The sequence below is a fragment of the Canis lupus genome, chromosome 12 (genome assembly GCF_003254725.2).
Source record: "Canis lupus dingo isolate Sandy chromosome 12, ASM325472v2, whole genome shotgun sequence".
Lineage (NCBI taxonomy): Eukaryota > Metazoa > Chordata > Mammalia > Carnivora > Canidae > Canis > Canis lupus.
The window spans coordinates 14,468,092-14,482,829 of NC_064254.1; positions in this window are offsets into that span (position 1 = coordinate 14,468,092).

Genomic DNA, 14,738 nt, shown 5'->3' on the forward strand with positions numbered 1-14,738 from the left:
TAAATGACGCAAAAAACATGTGAATACATAAACAATATAAGAAATCCAAATAACATAAAAGAATATAAAATAAAAGGTGAAAATTCTTTTTTTAAGAGTTGATACTTTATTTTTTTTTTATTTAAATTCAAGTTAGTTAACATAGAATGTATTATTAGTTTCAGGGTAGAGTTTAGTGATTCATCAGTTGCATACAATACCCAGTGCTCATGACATCACATACCCTCCTTAATGCCCAACACCCAGTTACCCCATCCCCCACCTACCTCCCCTACAGCAATCCTCAGTTTGTTTCCTAGAGTTAAAAGTCTCTTACGGTTTGCCTCCTTCTCTGTTTATACCTTATTTTATTTTCCTTTCCCTCCTCTATGTTCATCTGTTTTGTTTCTTAAATTCTACATAGGAGGGCAGCCCGGGTGGCTCAGCAGTCTAGTGCCACCTTCAGTCCAGGGCATGCATGATCCTGGAGACCCAGAATCGAGTCCCACGTCGGGCTCCCTGCATGGAGTCTGCTTCTCCCTCTGCCTGTGTCTCTGCCTCTCTCTCTCTCTCTCTCTCTCTCTGTGTGTCTCTCATGAATAAATAAATAAAATCTTTAAAAAAAGTTTAAATTCTACATAGGAGTGAAATCAAAAAGTATTTGTCTTTCTCTGACCTATTTCATTTAGCATAATACCCTCTAGTTCTATTCACATCATTGCAAATGGGAAGATTTCATTCTTTTTGATGGCTGAGTAATGTGAAATTCTTCTTAACAATCTCACTGTTCTCCTCTACCTCCTGCCTCAAGACACAAACTCTTAGCCTCACTCACCTCGTTGGAGGTAACCACCAAGATCACTGGTACATATTATCCAGTAAAGCAATTGTTAAAGTTGTTGCTATGGACTAGTGATTGCTATATGCTTCCTGTTCTCCTAGCTCTTTCTAGTTGAATGTTATATAAATATAAGGGCCTAAGCTAGGCTAGCTTATTTGGATGACAGTTCCAGGTAAATGGATGGCAGTGTGGGTTCGATCAAGAGTAGTGGCCATGGAAATAGCTCAGAGGGCACAGTTGTGAACAGACTTTATTCAAGCACAGTGTATCTACAATCACCTCATGCCCTGCCTAATCTTCCATCTCTCATCCCTTCCTTTACCACAGATGGACCTTAAACACCTCCTTTCTCATCTCTAGAACCAAAGCTGGCCTTAAGAAGGAGAGTTGTAGGGGTGCCTGGGTATCTCAGTCAGTTAAGCATCCACCTTCAGCTCAGGCCTTGATCCCAGAGCCCTGTGTTGGGCTCCCTGCTCAGCAGGGAGTCTGCTTTGCCCTCTGCCCCCTCCCTGTTCATTCTCTCTCTCTCTCAAATCAATAAGTAAATAAATCTTTTTTAAAAAGGAGAGCTTTTTTTTTTTTTAAAGGAGAGTTTTTTTTTTTTTTAAAGGAGAGTTTTAATAAGCTTTTCCCCAGCACTCTGTCACTCAGCATCAAATCAACTTTGCTTTTCGTCTCTGTCAAGCCTTGTTCTTGGCTTTTACAGTGTGTCTCTTGGGCCCAATCCTGATTTTATACCCTACATTTGATCAGTGGATCCATGGTATGTCTCTTTCTTGGTAACATGCCCAGCATGTCAGACCCTTTTAATTTGGTCCCCTGCCCTTGCCCAGTTCAAGAGTAGAGCCTGAGAGTCTACAGTAGACCTCCCCAATACAGGACTCTGTATGCCAGAATGAGCTTCCTTCTGCGTCCACAACCCTACTCATCTCTTTAGCACCTCCCACCCCCTTGTGAATGGGTCCAGCTAACTAGTTATGTCTGAAGATACAGCAGGTCACAAAAACAGGAGAGAAATGGGTGACAAAGATGTGCTGCCAGTTTCCATGGCCACATCAATTGACATCTTAGGCAGGAATGGCAGAGATGCCCAGTCCAGAACACTTGTATAAAAGCTGGGGAAGGAGTTTAGGTCATTTGCAACCTCCCAGGTATTTCTGTACACACACTCTACAACCACTGGGCATCAACCACGTAGAAAGTGCCAGCTGACCACCAGTATTGCTGGTAGTATTTTTCTTCTCCAACCACCTGTATTCTATGGTCCATGTGAAGCAGAAGAGCAAGGTTCTTGTCTCACAGAGTTGAAGAATGAATCTCAAAAACAAAGGAGAGTGGGTAAGGTGATAGTTTTATAAGCAAGGATAGAGGGGGGGAAAAGCTCTCAGGAGTGAGAGGGGTCCCGACAGGGTTGCCAAAATGGGCCTCCACTGATAAGTGTTTTATTTAGAACTGACCAGGGAGGTTGTGGCCTTATCATTCTTGTCATGTCTTGGTTTGAGTAAGGGCTGGTGATAATATTTTTAATGACTTATTTCTTCTTTGGGGTCTGGTTATTCTTTGTTGGTCAAAAGGTGACTGCCATAAAAAGACCTCTGATGCCCAGAGCAGAATGGTCTGGTTTGTTCCCTTATCTCTATTTTTGTTGTGCTTCAGCATTTCTGGGATTTCTGTGAGCCTGATCCCTAGCCCCCTACCTATCTCTCTTTACCTAGCCCTGCCTGGTCCTTAATCACATGCACAGTATTGCAAAACAAGTGGGGCCTGATGTGCTAGGACCAATGTGAGCTATCTACTGGGGTGCTTCCACCCTAAACTTTGCCTTAAGATGACAAATACAACCCTGTTAGTGAGTAAAACAAGGAAATCTGCCCTATGCTTTCCTGGGCTACCTTAATATTGCTGGGAATCCCCCAAACAACTGCCCTCTGGACCTCAACTTTAGCTGTACCAGCACAATTACCCCAGAGCACTGAGCTATTGCCTGAAGGCAGATGGAGTTAAGAGGAAGTGAAGAGAGAACTCAGGACTTGCAGTGGAAGCCCAGTCTGACAGTAGCAAGCTGTGGTCTTGAACATGCCCCACTCTGGGCCTCAGCCTCCTTACCTGTCAGCAAACAGGGTGGACTCACATATTTTCTAAGGTACTTTCCAGCTTTCACATTTGATGAGTCTGTGCTTTTCTCCATTACTGAAACATGAGAAACCACTTAGTTTCGTTCTCACCCAAGCCACTCCATCAGGTCCTCAAGACCAGGAAATAGCCTATTTATATGTGTAATCAAGATGATGCATTGGACCACCACCATTCAGGCATTGGCTTGGTGATATTTTCCTAGTTAGGGTGATGGATAGCTAGATTACAAGGTCTTGTAGAAGCAGATTTTTGACTATTCTTTCCTGGGTTAGCACAGAATTATGCACACAGTAGGCCCTCAATCATGTATTGAATGAAAAGATTTAGATCAAGACATCCAATCTTTCCCACCTAATCCATCATAGAACAAAGAATGTCCCAAGGAAACTTGGGGGTTGGAAATACATCTCGTAAAAAAGAAAAATCTCTGTGTTCATCTAATCAAACCTGGCTTGACATGCATCCTGTACCAACCTGCTAAGTGAACAAATCCAGATACATGAATCTGTTCAGATGGAAATACTCAGTGTATAAGGCAGCTCCACTGCTTGGATAGTTTCTAAAGTACCCAAGAAGCATGCACAAATGTGCCTCAGAAGACAGTTTAAAGGAGCACAGTATAACCTGACAATCTCATAATGTCCTCAAGGAAGGAATGGGTGTTTCAAATATGCTGGTTAGAGCTAAACAGGTAATTAAAGCTTCTTACATGCAAAATGCAAGTTTGAGTTCAATAATTTCTGAAGTTTCTTTGGCTTTCTTTGATCATTCCTAATCTTAAATACCATAGAAATAATCATTTCATAGATGATATGCCATTCTTAGGGAAGAAATACTTTTAGGTTCATTGCAGGTGCATTCTGCACATATTGAGAAATCAAAAAGAAAAAAAAGTGTGTGCAGGGGGTGAAGGATGAAGTAACAGTAGGAGAAACTCACGTCTGAAACCATTTAAAAATGTTCTACATCCTTATTTGCAAAATGACTTCAGTCATCTTCAAATTATAGGTTGAAAAGAAAAGACTAATAAAATACACATCACAGAGCTTAAAGTGTAGTTGAATTTTTAAATTAAGTTTTTATTTTTATTTTTATTTCTTTAATTTTTTTTTAAATTTTTATTTATTTATGATAGTCATATCACAGAGAGAGAGAGAGGCAGAGGGAGAAGCAGGCTCCACGCACCGGGAGCCCGACGTGGGATTCGATCCCAGGTCTCCAGGATCACGCCCTGGGCCAAAGGCAGGCACTAAACCACTGCGCCACCCAGGGATCCCTAAATTAAGTTTTTAAAGCATGAGTCAAGTGTACAAAGGATGAGTGCTTTTTAAAAATGTGTTTATATGCAACTTCACCCTGTTCCAGAAAGGATTCAAGATGGCATAATACCAACTATAGGTAAAAATCAAAGGAGGAAAAAAACAAGGTTGGGTTGGGACGAATTCCAACAAAGAATACCTTGGATCAGTAATAATGTTCTACATCTCCTCCTTGTGGAGGGGCACATATTCATATTACACACGAAATATACCTGAGTTTTTTTTTTAATATCTCTCTTCCTTGCCTTGCCCAATACTTTCTGAAAGGATTCTCTCATTTGAGCATGTCCTGTGTGAACATCGCACAGCTTTTTGAGGATGGAAAGCAAGAGACTTTCCTTTTTACAAGGGACCTGAAAAGATTAAGTAACATGCTGGTAGGCACATAACTAGTTTTGACAAAACTCATAATTAAGATCTTTAACAAGGGCACCTGGGTGGCTCAGTGGTTGATCGTCTGCCTTTGGCTCAGGTCATGATCCCAGAATCTCAGGATCAAGTCCTGCCTCAGGATCTCCACAGGAAGTTTACTCCTCCCTCTGCCTATGTCTCTGCCTCTGTGTGTGTGTGTCATCCATCTGTCATGGATAAATAAATAAAAATCTTTAAAAAAAAGTCTTTCAACAAAAGAATGGGCCTCTGAAAAATTATATATAATTCCCTTTCCTGTGGGACTTTGAGAAATAAGTTTAAAACAAGACAAAACAGGGATCCCTGGGTGGCGCAGCGGTTTGGCGCCTGCCTTTGGCCCAGGGTGCGATCCTGGAGACCGGGGATCGAATCCCACGTCGGGCTCCCGGTGCATGGAGCCTGCTTCTCCCTCTGCCTGTGTCTCTGCCTCTCTCTCTCTCTCTCTCTGTGTGACTGTCATAAATTAAAAAAAAATAAAATAAATTAAAAAAAAAAAACAAGAAAAAAAACACAAAACCCTAGGGTAACTTGGATATGGTTCTTCCTGAAAAGAACATTAATAAGTGTAAATGTTATTCCTCTAACTTAAAGTTTTGACAAAACTGCAGTTTTCAAATCATTTGGAATTACTGACAGTTGTAGAAACTATATTAAGCAAGAGAACTTCAGTTTAAGCAGAGATCTATGAAGTCCTGGGAGTGGGACCCGAAAAGCTGGTGTGGAGGGTGACTTGGGCAGTGAGAAAGGGCAGAGGTTCTGGGGCGGGCAGGAGCTCGGTGTCTTTGAGAAGTGGAGAGGCCAGTTTGTCAGGAATGAGGTGTGTGATGCAGTGGGTTAGAGGGAAATAAGGTCCAGGAAATATTCAGGGGTCAGGTGACATGGGACCTTAACAGCAACAGCGGAGAGCCTGGATGAATTCTGAATATGAGGATATACCATTTGTGTGGTGTGAGCAGAGGAGCCACGGGCAGTGATTTTCGAAATAAAAAAGCTCCATCCGGCTGCTGAGTGAGGGCTAGATAGCAAAGGGCAGGAAAAGAGGCAAGGAGCTCAGGAGGTAGGCGTAGCAGGGTCCAGGGAAGAGGAGGAGGCAGCCTGAGGTATTGCTGAAGGAGATAAGAAGCAAGTAGTGGTGCAGCTTTGCAGCAGGGGATGTCGGGAGTCACGCTGGATGACTAGCAGACTGGTGGTTTCTTTAGCACAAAGGCTAGTCACCCAGATAGATAAAGTAGGTGGTTTCTGTCAGCAGGAAGGGGGGGTGGTATTGGCAAGCAGTTGTAGGACCCTGGCCAGCAGGCAGGGCTTACCTGCAGGCAGTTAAATCGTACTGCAAGTGGACCCCCCGCCTTTGACTAGGTGGTGTTATGGGCTGGTTGGTACCCCCCATTCCATCTCCCCATTCCTATGTTGAAGTCCTAACTCCCAGTATCTCTGAATGTGTCTGCTTTTGGAGAAAGGGCCTTTAAAGAGGTAACTGAGGTAAAATGAGGTCATACAGCTGGGCCCAAATCCAATGTGACTGGGTCCTGATAAAAAGATTAGAATACAGACGTGCATGGGGGGACGACTGTCTAAGACAGACGCCCTCAGGAAATAAACAGCCTAGCTGACACCTCAATCTTGGACCTTCAGAATTGTGAGAATATAAATATGTATAAATATAAATTTCTGTTGTTTAAGCCACCCCAGTCTGTGGCACTTTGTTATGACAGCCCTAACTAAACTAATACAGGTGGACGACTTCCATAAGTCTCTGGGAGGTCCCGCATGGTTGAAGTTCAACATGTAAATAGCTGAGGGAGGCTGCTGAGTCCATGGGAGACGTGGGGTAGTGACACAAGGTTCATGAGTTTCTGGGGGGTGTTCTGCAAATTACCAGGTGGCCTTGGCAAAAATCTAGATGATAGCTAAACAGTTGATTGGCCCAAGAATAGCAGGGTGCTGCAGATGAGTTAGGTGGAGGGGAAACGAGCCCGCATGGGACTTTGGTGAGCAGCTTGGTGACTCCGTTGAATCCTCAGAGGCTGGCCCATAGCAGGTGATCCTGGAGGGCATCTGTGACTGTGGTTGAGAAGCTAGGGAGGGAGGCTGGAAACCACGATGCTGACTGTCACTTGGGGAGTTAGGCCTGGATGTTGTGGGTGGAGCCAGTAATGATACCACTATCATCTAAAACAGCAATGATGAGAAGTCAGGACACCACCAACTCCTGGAAAAGAGGCCAGAAATCCACCTCCTTCTTCACTGAGGCAGTACCTGAGTGCAGAAGCTGACTTTCTCTTCTTACCAAGTATTTGGCTTTACTAAAGTTTTTGCCACCTACTTTGTTTCTGTGTCTGCAGAATCTGTTAGGACCTGGCTGAAGCTGGGCGGGCAGGCTGGGTGAACCACTCCAAACCTGGTGCTTTCATCTAGCCCTATAATTTTGTAATGATCTTTTTTTTTTTAACTTTCAAGTTTTCCTGTAAAGAATCACATTTATTAAAAGTTTCCATTTTGGGAAAGGAGAGAAAATGAGTGGGAAATATCAGAGAGGGAAACAGAACATGAGAGACTCCTAACTCTGGGAAACGAACAAGGGGTGGTGGGAAGGGAGGTGGGCGGGGGGTGGGGGTGACTGGGTGACGGGCACTGAGGGGGGGCACTTGATGGGATGAGTACTGGGTGTTATGCTATATGTTGGCAAATTGAACACCAATAAAAAATATACAGAAAAAGTTTCCATTTTGTTCATATGATTTTACTTTCATGAAGCACTAAAACAATTAAGGTAATGCTAACTAATTTTGTAATCCTTCTGGAAAAGGAACTTTTGGGAGACATAAACAACCTTCTGTTTATCTCTGAAAGTTAATGACAATGAAAAAATGAAAGAAATATCTCTTTTACTTATAATGGATGTCAGAAAGTATCACAACACCCGGAGCTCCTGTACCTTGAGCAAAGATATTTACATATGTCTAACAAAACCAGTTACATAACTGACCCAGATGCCTTAGGCTAAGTAAGCCAGATTGCATTCATGGCAGGTCAGAAATGGGAGAAGGAAAAAAAATTAAAAAAAAAAAAAAAAAAAAAAGAAAGAAATGGGAGAAGACCCAGCCAGTTTTGCTCATGGCAAAGAAGAGGGGAACAGGTATCTTCAAGATGGGTATCAGCCTAAAACAATCCAAGCCAGTTCAAAGCAAATATAAAATTATCTTGGAAGTCTTGGGTACAATTATAAAAAGCCACGCTCTTTTTTATCATCTTCTGTAATATATCTGTATTGTTTTATTAGATTGTATGCCTCAGCATTTAAGAGAACTGGTCCCTGACCCTATTGGTCTGAGCTTCAGAGTAGAGCCATTACGAAAACCCCAGAGTCTGCAAGCAGCCGCAGAGACAATTTGGGGCGGGCTATATCCTACTGATTATTAGTTTGTACCTTCATAGGTTAATTCCAGTTGCAAACCTTAGGGCTGGCCTGTGCATTGGTGAATTGGGCATCCCAGATCTGTGGGTTGTCAAAGCTGAAAGGAGTGGCAGAAGCCAGGGTAATTCAGTCCCTAAAATCTGCAGACCTGAAAGGTTTTTTTTTTTGGGGGGGGGGGTATTTATTTATTTATTATTTACTTAGGGGCACCTGGGTGGCTCAGTCAGTTAAGCTTTTGCCTTTGGCTCAGATCATGATCCCAGGGTCTTGGAATTAAGGCCTGTGTCGGGCTCCTTGCTCAGCGGGAGCTTGCTTTTCCCCTTCCCTGTCCCTTGCTCTTGCTCTTTCTCTCTCATCTTAAGATTTTATTTATTTATTCAAGAAAGAGAGAGAGAGAGAATGCACACATACATAGGAGCAGGGTGGGGGGGAGGGGCAGAGGAAGAGGGAAAAGCAGACTCTCCACTGAGCAGGGAGCCTGATGGAGGGCTTGATCCCCGGACCCTGGGATCATGACCTGAGCTGAAGGCAGACTGAGCCACCCAGGCACCCTCACACCCACCTGAATTTTAATGCCTGCTCTGACACTCAGTAGCTCAGACATCTAGGATCAGTGTCTCAACCTAGTTGAGCCTGCAATTCTTCATCTGCAAAACCAGCCCTCTTATAGTACCAGCCTCTTAGGATTATTGTCAAATAAATGAGACAAAGCAAGTCAAGTACCCAGGGCAGTGTCTGACACATGGTGTTAGTGATTATCATCACCATGACCAGAACAACCATTCCTCAACCTGAATAGTAGTCAGCAGAAGTCTGAGTTCCGAGGGAATTTATATAATGTCTAATTTAGTGGAACTTCAATTTTCTGGCATCTGGAGCACATGGTTATATGCCCCCACGAGGTGCATGATTGCTTAGAATAGACAAAATTGACTTCCACAAAGGTCAGGTGTATAATGGAGGCAGCAGCTGGATGGGCATAGAAGAGAAGGGCTCCCTTCATCCACAGCCACTGCCCACGTGGGTAAGTCAGATCAGGGATTAGAGCTTAGCTTTGACATTCCCACAGAATCTCAGAGAAGCACCTTAACCTCTGTGATTTACGAATAACACCGGTATAGAAGGCATGCTTACTTGTTGGCTAGATGGGAAAGCCAAATAAGACCCTATGTAAAAGCACTTTGCAGACTGTATAGCCATAAACCATCAAAGTTCAGTTATTATCCTAGACCTCCTTCCCCACTATAAGCATTGATTGACCTCAAATTGCTCCTTGCCAATTTGAGATTTTTCTATATTTAGTGCAGAAGTCCCCCCTTAGGGACTTCAGTATCCTATCATACAATAGCCTCTTTCCAGATCCAAGGTTCCCCTTGGTGGCTGGCCTGTTAGCTACACTCCACTGTGTAACACAGCAGCATACCAAGCTACTAACTACTACCTAACCCAATATTTTCTGAATATGTCTCATTGTGAAACATCCAGTGTTTATTAAAAATAGAGTTCTCAGATGCCCCATAAGATTTACCGGACCCAAGTCTAAAAATGGACCTTAGGACATTTTTAACAAAAGCCACAGGTGATTTTGTGATTTGGCGAGTTTGGGAAACAGTAAACTAATGAATGTAAATGTGTTAGTTAACTAATACACTACTCTATCTGGGCTTAACCCAATGAAAATATTCAGCTTCTTAAAATATCCTAAAAGAGTTATACTAATTCTGGAAATTCCAGGAAGAACCCTAGAGAGGATTTATGTATGACTAAAGAGAATTCTTTAAATCACACTGTTAGGAGAGATGTTTATTAAATTCTACACACATTGTTTCATAGTTCCATAGTTTAAGAGAGATTCTGAATATCCTTGGTAGAAAAGCTGTAAAATGATCAAATGATTGGAAACACCAAACAACAAAAAGTTGTAAAGTAATTAAACCTATATAAATCCAGAGATATACCACGTTAGCAAAAGTCTTCACCTTTGAGCAGAGATATTATCTTGGTGATTTCAATATGCACATTCCCCTCTACATTTTAACATCTCTGAAACCAGAATGTACCTTACAGCTGATTGGCTACAATTTTTCTTAGTGATACATCAAATAATAGGGCTTCTTAACACAGTATTTTGTATTCAAAGAAATTGAATTCAATGAAATTCAATGAAATATGGGAATGAAACATAAGACAATGATGTTTTCCTCCATCCCTACTGACAAACAAGTGATCGAGGTTCAGTCTACCCTCTTGCCTATCTCCACAAGCTTGACCACACTTGCAGGTCCACCAGCCAACCAGTCTATCCCACCTGCAGGGATATCTCTCTTCCTATCGCTCTTATTATCTGAAGAACCTATTTTCTTCTGTTTCTCTTGCATCGCCCTTACATTGCTGCCTGCTTGACCAATTAATTTTGGTGCTACCTTATCACTTTACAAACATCTTTGGACTGTAAAACTAGGTGATAAACAACATGAACACAGAAATTTGCCCTTGTCTCTTGTTTTTCTCCAGAGCCTCACACAGAGCAGCTACCTGGCAATATTCAATAAATACTGAGGATGATGGTGCTTAAGGAGGGTGACCATATATACAGTTCATCATCCAGGCCAGGACAGTTTGGAAAGTGAAAGGGGGAATATTTATGAATATTTATGTGAGAAAACAGAAACAGGAACTATCAGAGCAAATGTGGTGCCTCTATAATTGGAGGTCTTCCCTAGTCTATTTGAGGGCAGGGATAATGTGATACTCACTCCCATTCCCACAATACAAATAGCACAGTGCTTCATACCCCTTTACCAAATTAGGTATAACTCCCTTGTTATGTACAAAATAATGTAGTTTTAATCAACCTGTACCATCTTCATCCCGATGGCTCCCCAAATATGTATCATTGTTTTCCAGGAAAATGGAATTATTTTCAAGGACCAACAGTTATCTTAGCGCCCCTGCTGATATTAACAATTTCCCAAAGATGTCAACATGCTAACCCCCAGAATATGTGACTTTGTTACCAGCAGAGTAAAATGAATTTTGCAGGTGTGATTAAGGTAAGGATCTTGAGATGGGGAGATATTGTCCTCGGTTACCTGTGTGGGCCTAACTTACTGGTAATCAGAAGGTTCCTTATAAGGAAAAATAAAGGAGACAGAGAGTTGGAGTCAGAGAGAGATGAGAAGATGCTGCATTGCTAGCCGTGGAGACAGAGAACACGGCCACAAGTCAAGGGATGTATTTGGTCTTGAGAAGCTGGAAAAAGCAAGGAAATGGCTTCTTCCTGAGAATTGCCTGAAGGATCACAGCTCTGCCAATGTGTTCTAAACTTCTGGCTTCCAAAACCATAAGATAAAACATTTGTAGTAATCTGTTATAGCAGCCATAGAAAACTGCTTCACCATCTTAACTGTGCGAACTAATCAAAACCCAGCTCATTCTTCATCCATTTCCAGATTCATGCACCTGAATGTAACCTCTGCATGATTTAACCGCTCCCTGTTTTGGGCTTCCCTTATAGCATTTACTTTATTTGACAGTAATGTAAGCAAATATTTGCTTTTCTTATCTGCCCCTTTAGATGTAAGTGATAGAAACCCAATTAAAACTAACTTAAACAAAAGAAGAATTTACTGAATCATGTGACTGGAAAAACCCAGCCATGGAGCTTTAGGTAAACTTGGATCCAAGTGCTTGAAGTCATCAAGTATCACGCTCTCTGTGTTGGCTTTATTCCCAGGTAGACTTTCCATTTACGGTGACAACAATGATCACCAGCACCTGGGGTAGGTTTATAGTCTACCTATTTAGCAGTGGCTGCTGAAAGACTAGTTCTAAATTGTTTCAACAAAAGTTTCAGGACTGAGTCTTTTTGGTCTGGTCTTGGACATGTCCCCATCATCGAACCAATTCCTGTGGTCAAGGGAGTGGAGTTGGCTCTAATAGGCCAGGCTTGGGTCAAAGAGCGACTAACTCATCCCAATTTGCCTGGGATTCTTCTGGTTTCCCATGCCCCAGGAACCCCATTGGTTCAGGGCAAACTGGGATAGTTGGTTACCCTGGGCCTCCATGCTGGGGATGAGGAAAGATGTGGTCAGCCCCAAATGACTCTCACAGACTAAAATTGAAAATGAAGTGGTTCCTGGAGGAACCCCCAGAAGAAAAGGAAATGAATGCCACGTGGGCAAAAGCAACAGAGAGGTATCTTCTCCATTCACCTTTCTAGATGAGAGCTACCTTGAAGGAAGGCAGGAACTGAATCTTACCCATTTTTATATCTTTTTTAAAAATTAGTACTTTGCTTTCTACCTAGAAAAGCCTCAAAAGAATTTATACTGTTTCTTGGACCACTTTATTAAATTCTTGAAAAAATTCCTTGAGAGTGAGAAATATCTAATACTTGTTCATGATGGATAATATAGAATCACATTTAACAGAAGTATTTAACAATAGTTTACAATCTTACTTGATTGAGATTGTTAAAATGTAATCTTGCAGAAAATGGGGTGGGTGGAAAGTTTTAGTTAAACTTTCAAAATCACTGAAGTACTATGACCCACCCCCAGTCCTTTCCACTCCCCTTTATATATATATATTTTTTAAAGATTTTATTTATTTATTCATGATAGTCACAGAGAGAGAGAGAGAGGCAGAGACACAGGCAGAGGGAGAAGCAGGCTCCATGCACCGGGAGCCCGATGTGGGATTCGATCCCGGGTCTCCAGGATCGCGCCCTGGGCCAAAGGCAGGCGCCAAACCGCTGCGCCACCCAGGGATCCCCACTCCCCTTTATATTAAAGATAAAACTTGTATTGTGTTTACAGTAACATCTAATATGTATTAAAAAGTGGAACTTAAAATACCCTTCTAGTGATTTGAAATTCTATTCACTAGTTTCGGTTTTGTTATTTAAGGAGACTGAGCAGTGGATAGGAATTGTTTTTCTTTGGGAAGGGTGTGGCTTTTCCTCTGAAACTTTTTTTTCTGTAACTTCTAATTTCTGACCCATCCCTTCCAGCAATGAGTTATGCACCCCAATTAGGAGTTTAAAAAAAAAAAAGTAGCTTCTTAAAGAGCTCTGTCTTTGATCACAAAAGCAGGATACAAATTTTAAAGTATGTTACGCTAATGCTAAATCTTGAGGCTAATAAATGGGAGGAAAAAGAAGAGACTGCCTTCAACATACTGCTTCCCAACTTGACATTGGCCAGGGGTCAAAGGTTCTTAATTACAATTAAATTTTGTATATTTAGCCAAGTCAATTCTCTGAGGCACAACATTCATTTGTAAATGATGAGTTTAGATCATTGTTCCTAGCTCCCATTTTAATCTCTAACACAAAATACGTTTAAACTTTCTCCATATTTCTAAGATGCATATAAGATTTCTTTTTCAAGAAAATTATAAATGTCATCATTTTGCCTGTTAAATAAAACATTATGTATGTTTCAAATCACTTTGGAAAAGAAGAATTTAAGATATTGTTATATTTTGTTTTATTATCAGTAAGTTCCTCCAGTAACTCTATAATGTGGTTTGTGGGAGAGTTACCTGCACTTATTCCCCTTCATTCTCATTGAGAAAAACGGCACAGTTTGGGAAAGATCTCGGCTCAGGGTTTGGACTGAATTGATCCCCTGGTAATTCTACATTCTTTGCTGGCTTAAATTTGGGCATATGACACAGTTCTAGTCAAAGTAAGAGAAAGAGATGGTGGCTGGAGACTTCTGAGAAGGAGAAAAGAAACCTAGAATTCACTTTATTGTCCAGAGGAAGTGAAAAATGAATCATACAGATCCTGTTGCTACTTTTATGTTTACCACTAGAGGAACCAGAAGCCAAGTCTGTTAGTAGCTCAGTGGAGAGTTAGAAACAATCTAGTACTGTGGTGACATTGTTGAGGTGCTAATTCAATCAGTCCCAAAGCCTATCCTACCTATGGACTTCTATTTCATGAGATTATAAATACCCTTATTATTTATGTTCATCTGAAACAAGTTTTCAGTTATGGTTAAAATAGTAAATATTTGAAGGATAACAGAAGCTCGGTGCCAAAAGATCCTTATGAATCATTTTGTCCCCCTGTCTTCAACCACATCATCTATAAGACAGACACCAGGCTGCGTAGGATTCCCTGATCTCACCCAGCTATGCAGGCAGTGGCCTGGATGAAGGGAGCCTTTCTCCCCAATGCCTAACCAGTTGCTGTCTCCACTACACATCTAACTTTTGTGAAAGTCAGTTTTGTCTACTCTTCAAGCAATCGTGTGCACCAGATGCCAGAAAATTTAAGTGCCACTAAATTGGACATTACATAAATTCCTCTGGAACTCAGACTTTTGCGGACTACTGTTCAGGTTGGGGAATGGTTTTTCTGGTCATGGTGATAATAATCACTAACACTTACCATGTGTCAGACATTGCACTGGGTACTTGACTTGCTTTGTCTCATTTATTTGACAATAATCCTAAGAGGCTGGTACTATAAAAGGGCTGGTTCTGCAGATGAGGAATTGGAGGCTCAACTAGGTCGAGCGAGACACTGACCCTAGATGGCTGAGCTACTGAGTGTCAGAGTGGGTATTAAAAATTAGGTCTGGGGACACTTGGGTGGCTCAGTGGTTGAGCGCCTACCTTTGGC